The sequence below is a fragment of the Perca flavescens genome, chromosome 11 (assembly GCF_004354835.1).
Source record: "Perca flavescens isolate YP-PL-M2 chromosome 11, PFLA_1.0, whole genome shotgun sequence".
Lineage (NCBI taxonomy): Eukaryota > Metazoa > Chordata > Actinopteri > Perciformes > Percidae > Perca > Perca flavescens.
This window is the reverse complement of record NC_041341.1, coordinates 36,447,776-36,455,350: the sequence shown is the minus strand read 5'-3', so window position 1 is coordinate 36,455,350 and position 7,575 is coordinate 36,447,776. Positions and strand designations below refer to the sequence as shown.

General features: G+C 45.9%; 1 pseudogene; it reads left to right on the top strand.

Annotated features, from left to right (window-relative positions):
- Positions 1-1,124: 1,124 nt before the first annotated feature.
- On the top strand, positions 1,125-3,764 carry LOC114563699 (uncharacterized protein K02A2.6-like; annotated as a pseudogene).
- The last annotated feature ends 3,811 nt before the right edge of the window (positions 3,765-7,575 follow it).

Below are 7,575 nucleotides of genomic sequence, written 5' to 3'. Positions count from 1 at the left end.
AAAACATGGCCTTACTTTTAAAAGCACTAGACCACCCTTCTGTTTTTCATCCTCTTTGGTCTCCATCAATTGACATTTTGCGTCTTTTTTTTTTATTTTGAGTCTTTTATCCGATTGTTTCATCAACACAGCCGGTTCCGTTCTCAAGTTTGAAAGATACCACGTCCAATATCTGCTGTTTGAGATGTGAAGGCCTGCTGATTCGACTTTTCTCTTCCTGCTAAATAATGAAGCCTGAGACGGCATGCCAGCGAGAGTCTCAGAGACGCTTGTTTCCTGCAGGGATGTAATCAGAAGGCAGCATCAGTGCTTCATCACGCTACCTCTGCTAAGTGCGTCTACAGATGTGCAGGAAGTTCACACCAGAGTAATTATGCCCTGTATGTGTGTACTCAGCATGTTCATATGCTATTTGTGTTGAAACGCATCTGCCCTTTGGCTCCCTACCTGCGGCTTCCAGGTGCCACAAATGTAATTTTTAAATTTAAATTTAAATTTGAACAATAATATTGCTAAGTTTGATGTTCCCGTGACATATACAGTCCATGGTTCGGACTCAAACACACAGAGCACTGAAGCTAGTCTATATCCACGACGTTCTTCTCATTTCATTTCTCAGTGCCGCTGGAAATTCCGCTGGATGTCCTTCTTTTAGGCCGGGTGTCCATCCCCTTCCTCTTTCTTTGTGTTGGCGTTCTAACCTCTGGTGGATTTGTGAGGACTATGGTTAACTGCTCTGTTGTAATGCTTAACATGTTAAGATCATTCATGCCACTAGGTGGAGCTCTCGTAGTTATGTAATACTTTTCAGTACTCCCTCAGCTACTGTGTTAAGCAATGTTTTATTTGCTAGAAGAAGAATGCTAGTTCTGGGATTGAGTGTCTGTCGTTTTGTGCCTGTCCACGTTTGTTAATAAAGCCACCACTCGGTACAACTTTCATTGTGGTCCTTATGAGTGCCCAAGTTACCACATATTTTTGGCGACGAGGTGAACTGGAAGTTTTTTTTTTTAGCGTTAGCTAATTTGTGCAGTGCACGATGGTGTTAAAAATAAGACTAAGGCTCAAGCCCCCCCACATATCACGTTGAAGAAGACGAAGGAGATGCAGCCTGTGCATTCAACATGTTTGGGGTGGAAACCAACGAGGAACCGCCTATGCCTTATTATGCAACAGTGACTGTTGAAGGAAAGGACATTAAGTTTGAAATTGATTCTGGAGCTACGGCATCAGTCATCAGTGAGGAGACCTACAGGGCGACGTGGGGAGACAGGCCAACCCCTATTGAGCCTTCGACACTCAGACTAAGGACATACATAGGTCAAGCCATACCTCATTTGGGAGTGTTGCATGTGAACATTTCAACAGGAGATCAAAAGGCTGAAGGCAGACTTGTGATAGCCAAGGGAAGCGGGCCCAGTCTTTTGGGTCGTGACTGGCTTCGCAAAATTAAGCTGAATTGGCATGAGATCAAGTATGCCCACACTACAGACGACATTCTGCAGCGATAAAGTGACGTGTTCAGAGAGGAACTGGGCACACTTAAAGGAGTGACTGTGAAGCTCCATGTTGATCCAGATGCAGTGCCGCGTTTCTTTAAGCCCAGAGTCGTGCCCTATGCAATGAAAAGCAAAGTAGAAGAGGAACTGGAACGCTTACAGGCGCTGGGCATTGTGGAGCCGGTCCAGTTCTCAAGGTGGGCAGTGCCCATCGTTCCTGTTCTGAAGCCGGATGGAGCTGCAAGGATCTGTGGGGACTATAAACTTACCGTGAATCAGGTGTCAAAGCTGGAGGAGTACCCATTGCCACGGGTGGACGACCTCTTTGCAACATTGGCTGGAGGTAAGCTGTTCACAAAGCTGGATATGAGTCACGCTTACCAACAGCTACTGTTAGATGAAGAATCCAAACGTACGTCACAATAAATACACACAAAGGATTATTCAAGTACAATCGCCTTGTGTTTGGAGTGGCATCCAGCCCGGCCATTTTCCAGAGGACGAAGGACTCACTGTTACAAGGGATTCCACATGTAGCCGCATATTTAGATGACATTCTAGTTACGGGGGCTACTGAGGCTAAGCATCTTGAAAACTTGGAGCAGGTGCTCAAAAGACTCAGACGCAGGGCTGCACCTAAAACAGGAAAAGTGTGTGTTTATGGCACACAGCACAGCAGAGGGGCTCTGTCCAGTGGAGGACAAAGTGAGGGCTATCAAGGAAGCTCCAAGCCCCAAGAACATCACTGAGCTCCGCTCATTCCTGGGTATGGTGAATTACTATGGAAAGTTCCTCCAGGATCTGTCAAAGGTGCTAGCCCCACTTTACAAGCTGCTGCACAATGACACAAAGTGGCAGTGGTGTGCAGAGCAGGAGAAAGCATTTAAAGAAGTGAAAGAACTCCACCAGTCAGCAAAACTGCTCGTTCACTATGATCCAGACAAAGAGATTGTTCTCTCATGTGATGCCTCACCTTATGGAGTGGGGGCAGTCCTCTCACATGTCATGGAAGACGGCTCAGAGAAACCCATAGGATTTGCTTCAAGGACGCTGACGCCTTCAGAAAAAGGTTATTCACAGTTGGACAAAGAAGGTCTAGCCATTGTTTTTGCAGTGAAGCGTTTCCATCAGTACCTATATGGGCGTGTTTTCAAGATCTACACCGACCATAAACCACTGATATGCCTGTTCAGTGAAAAACGCTGCATCAGCCAGAATCCAGCGGTGGGCACTTCTCTTGTCAGCGTACCAGTATTCCATAGTGTACAGAGCGGGGAAGGACAATGCAAACGCGGATGCGTTGAGTCGTCTGCCATTGCCAGAGACACCTGTCTCTACACATACACAGAGACTATCTTTACACTGGAAAAACTGTCACAGACACCTGTTAAGGCAGACCAGATCAAGCAGTGGACAGTTAGAGACCCAGTGTTGTCCAAAGTAAAGATCTGTTGCAGGGCTGGCCCAAGGTGGTTGACAGTGAAGAACTGAAACCATATGTCAAACGCATAACAGAACTCAGCCTACAGAATGGCTGCATTTTCTGGGGGTCGAGGGTAGTCATACCTCCCCCAGGTCGCACACAGATTGTGGAAGAAATACACGAGACCCATCCAGGAGTGTCAAGAATGAAAAGCCTGGCAAGGTCCTATGTCTGGTGACCAAAGATGAATTTAGCCTTGGAGAATAAGGTAAAGTCATGCACACAATGCCAGTCTAATCAGCACATGTCGCCACCAGCCCCTTTGCATCCCTGGGAGTGGCCAGATCACCCCTGGTCTATAAGTGGCAACATTGCAGATATTTTCATAAAAAAAAAAACATTTATGCTGGTTAAAATCCATGCAGGTAGCAATGTGTTTCTCTAAAAACACATTCATGTGTTTCTCTCAAAATGTCTTCAACATGATACCATATGTTCTTTTGCAAATTATTAGGCAAGTATGGTTGCCCAAGCAAGACTAAGTTCAAGTTCTGTGAGGGGTTTGCGTAGCAGAATATTAACTACCAAAAGCTAAGTGCAAGTGAAATGCAAAAAGAAAAACCCTAAACTGCTGTTCAACTTATCATTCAGCATTGTTTACCCGGTTTGCATGTGCTCCCTGGCGTATGGAGTTGGAATGTTTGGCAGGAACTGCTGAAATGACATTGTTTTGACATTGCATTTATCCAGGTGACATCTCTTCCAAACCCTGGAGGCTAGAGATTTATGCCTACAGTGACTCCGGAGAGGACAATGATGGCTTCCGCAGTGTTGTTTTATGACTCAGAGAGCCTGAATATCCCATACCTCTTTATATTTAATATGTCACTCTCTGGACCCTATTTTAACGATCTAAGCACACGGCGTGAAGCGCATGGCGCAGGTGCGTTTAGGGCAGTGATGGGAGTAACGCATATAAAATGTCGGTAATTTTATGCCCGTTACAATCTCAGGAACGCGAGTTAAAACGCATTTAAACCCGACATTTAGTGGCATTTGTTTTTTTAAGAATTCACCAACACCGCGAAAACATTTCGGCACAGAAAATCCACGAGTGTTAATTTCCTGTTGCTGTATTCGGTGGTTGAAATGACTGCAGAGACAGATACATTTGCGACATGGACATTATTTTCTGGAGTTTTTTACGCTGCGTTGAAGTGAGCTGTCCCGTCATTGTTCCCGACATGGTCAGAGTCAGAACCAGAGACGGTAGGCTAGGGACATCTGTGTCCTGTCAGTGCCGACAGCAGTGTGTCCGAGCTGCTGACAGATAACATGTCGGGAATTAAGTAATTAAGTAATTAATCAATAGGTGTGTTTTGGGTGTAACATGCAATAAACCAATCAGAGTGTCATCTCCCTTTCCCTTTAAAAGCCAGGCGCGTTTGGACCTTGTGTAGACAAAGGCAAACAACCAACAGGCATAAAATGAATCTCTTTGAAGCAGACAAAACACACACGCACGCACACACACAACGTTGAGTGACACGAGTGACTGAACACAGGATGACAGTAAAACTACTCCTTCATCTGCTCTCACTTTGACATTCTTTTGAGTCAATTTGTACATACAGATCTAGTTTCCTCATTAGTGTTTGATTTTGTCACTTCAAACCCAGGAAGATGAATCGTTCCATCTGCCGCACGTAGAAGTGAATTTCATTTCACGTCTCACAATGCTTTCATTTTTCACACGCAAAACAACACACATCCTCAGCTCCTCGATCTGGAAATTGCCAGTGGGAGCCCGGCCCCCTTGTTTCCATATGCTGCACGCAGATCTTTACAGCAACAAAAAAAAAGGGTAAAAACCTCCAAATTGATGAACCTCTGAGGGATTGTGGCCGACTCAGCAGACGTGAGCGAGCCAGAGTGACGCTCCCTCAAGCTGCCCTCCATCCGTCTGCTGCTCGCCGACGTCCTCGCAGACAGACGGCTCCGCTGGATGTTTTTCTCTACGGCTGATGAAGCGGCGATGGCAGGAAGCGTGCAATGCGCTAGGCTTTGTCGTGGCTCGGCAGACAGCGATCTGTCGCTGACACAGACACACCAGGTAATTCTGGGATGGTGGGAGAAGATATGAAAGGGAGGGAAAGGGAGGGAGGTGAGATGTGATGTCATCCTCTCAGAGTTGCTTTTTTACAGATGACATGCTATTCCACTCCTGACAATACACCGCCTCCTGTTAAATACCTTCCCTTCCTGACCCCTCCTTTTTCTCAATCTTTTAGCCTCCGTCTTGCGACTTTCTTTGCCTCTCCTCTCTCCTTCCATTTCATGTGTGAGAATGCGTCCTCCATTAAGTCTTTTATAGGCTGATGGAAATGTCATAAGGGCATTGAGACGGCCATACATCACCCTATTCACTCCCTCCTTCTGCTGAGCTTTCACTTTTCCTTTGCTCTTCCCCCCCACTCTGTCACAATGCACCGCCGGCTTACTGTCTCCTTAGAATCACCGCATTACCCAACAAACCGCCGCCATCCCTGCCTACATCTTCAGATATGAAACTGCCATAATCTATACGCTCCACAAAAGCACAGCTGCTCTGGGTCTGCGTGTAAGTGAAGGATTTCCACTCTGACGCAGCCATGCTTCCTCCTCAGATCCACATGCCCCCGAGGGAGATCCAGGCTGCCGTAGGTGTATCAGTCCTAACGCACCTATTGGCTGGCAGGGATTTACAGAAAATCTGCTTATGTTTGAGTGATTCTGATAACCGAGAAGAATAAGCCATTTTCCCATTTCCTGTGACTGTGGCGTAGTCACCTTGGAGGCTGTCGAGGTGTGGGTGTAATAGGAAAAGGAACGGTGTCAGATGATGAAATGAGTGTGTGTTAGCGGGCGCGGAGCACCTGCAGGTTCCCTGTTCTCCGCCCTGTCCCCCTTATCACATTACAGCTCAGATAGATGGTACCCCGAGCCCAGAGGTAAGGGATTAATTTGTATAAAGCTCCGCAGACTGCTTTGACTGACCTTGGTTGGGCAGAGAGAGAAAAAAAAAGAGAAAGAATATTTTCTTTCTCTCCCGTTCGTGCCCTGCCTGCACGCTCGCCTGGAGGGAGAGGGACAAGATTAAAGGAAAGAGGGAGGCAATGTCTCTCCTTTCAGAAACTAAAAATGATGCAGCTACTGGCCTGTTTCAGACAATGCTAACCTCACAATTTCACCATGAACAAACCCCTGCCAGAGTCTGGCTCTTTATATCTGGCGGCGCAATTTGTTTCCTAAAGATGACAGTAACATTCAGTACATGGGGATTGGTGTCACACCCATATGTGAGTGTGTGTAAGCCTACGCTCATTAGAGTGTGTTGTTTATGTTTTGAGAAAGTTGTCACCACACAACACTAGACTTTCACCCAGGACATCGGTGTTGGTGTCCCGGGAGTACTGCTTGAGGAGACCAGTGTTTTAACCCAAACCACAATCTTTTTTTCTATGATGTTATCCCCATTCAAGATAGTGGATCGCTAAACAGGAAGTAGCCGGCTCGACCAGCGGAGGTCTCTAGTGTGCCATACAGTGCGGGAGTAGTGCCGATAATCCGGGTCATTTCTGGCTCCATAATAGCTCCCATGCACCACTGAGCAACTGTCATAGGAATGAACGGGGCTCCGCCTCCAACACTGTATCCCGTTCCTATTCTACATTCCATGGTGTGTATTCATGAAAATAAGAAACAGTGTGGCTCATTAATGCTGTGCTTTTAAGAGTTTTGGGACAAAAATGGAGCTCTATGGCACAGAGGGAAGAAGACATATCAGGCTTTGACACACACACACACACACACACACACACAAACTTTTTTGTAGATGCATCCAATCAGGGGCGTAGCACAAAATTCTGGGCCCTGTAGAAAGGCATTTTCTATGGGCCCCTCCCCGCATCCACAGCTATTCATTCTAGCATCTTTTTGGGCTCTCTTCACATGAGGGCCCTGGCTACTCAGTCCCCTTTTTCCCCCCAGTCCGACGCCCCTGCATCCAATGCTGGTTTTGGTCTTCTCATGGGATTTGGTGATAAGAAATATAAAAAATATAGAATATTATCAGACTTATTATTAAGGTCAGGATGAGCAATAAGAGTATGCATGTTGGGTGTGGTTATATGTTGAGGATAGAGGGTGAATGTATTGATAACAAGTTTAGTGTCACACTGTATTTTTCTCAGTTCAAAAGTATGAAAAAAGTTGCCTCAAGCAATTCTAAACAATTAAGTGAGAAAGCTGCCACTCTGACACTAACAGTGTCAGAGTGGCAGTGTTGTGCTACATATATGTACACACCTGCAGCTGAAATGAATTCTATAAATTGACAATCAGAAAGCTTAACCGGAAATATGGTCGGAATTACAGGGTAATAATAATATTTCTGAGGAAATATCCAAGTACATTAAGCACAAGCACACATGTAGTATGCACAAAAAACACACACACACACACACACACACACATTAAATTCCCATCACTCTTGCATGTATTAGTCCCGTCACAGGCCCGTGAGATGAGCATGCTGTTCAGAAGGTGTGGCTGTCAACATCAATAAGGGCCTTCCAGTGTGAGGGGCCATTAATACCAAAGTAGCCACTCGGC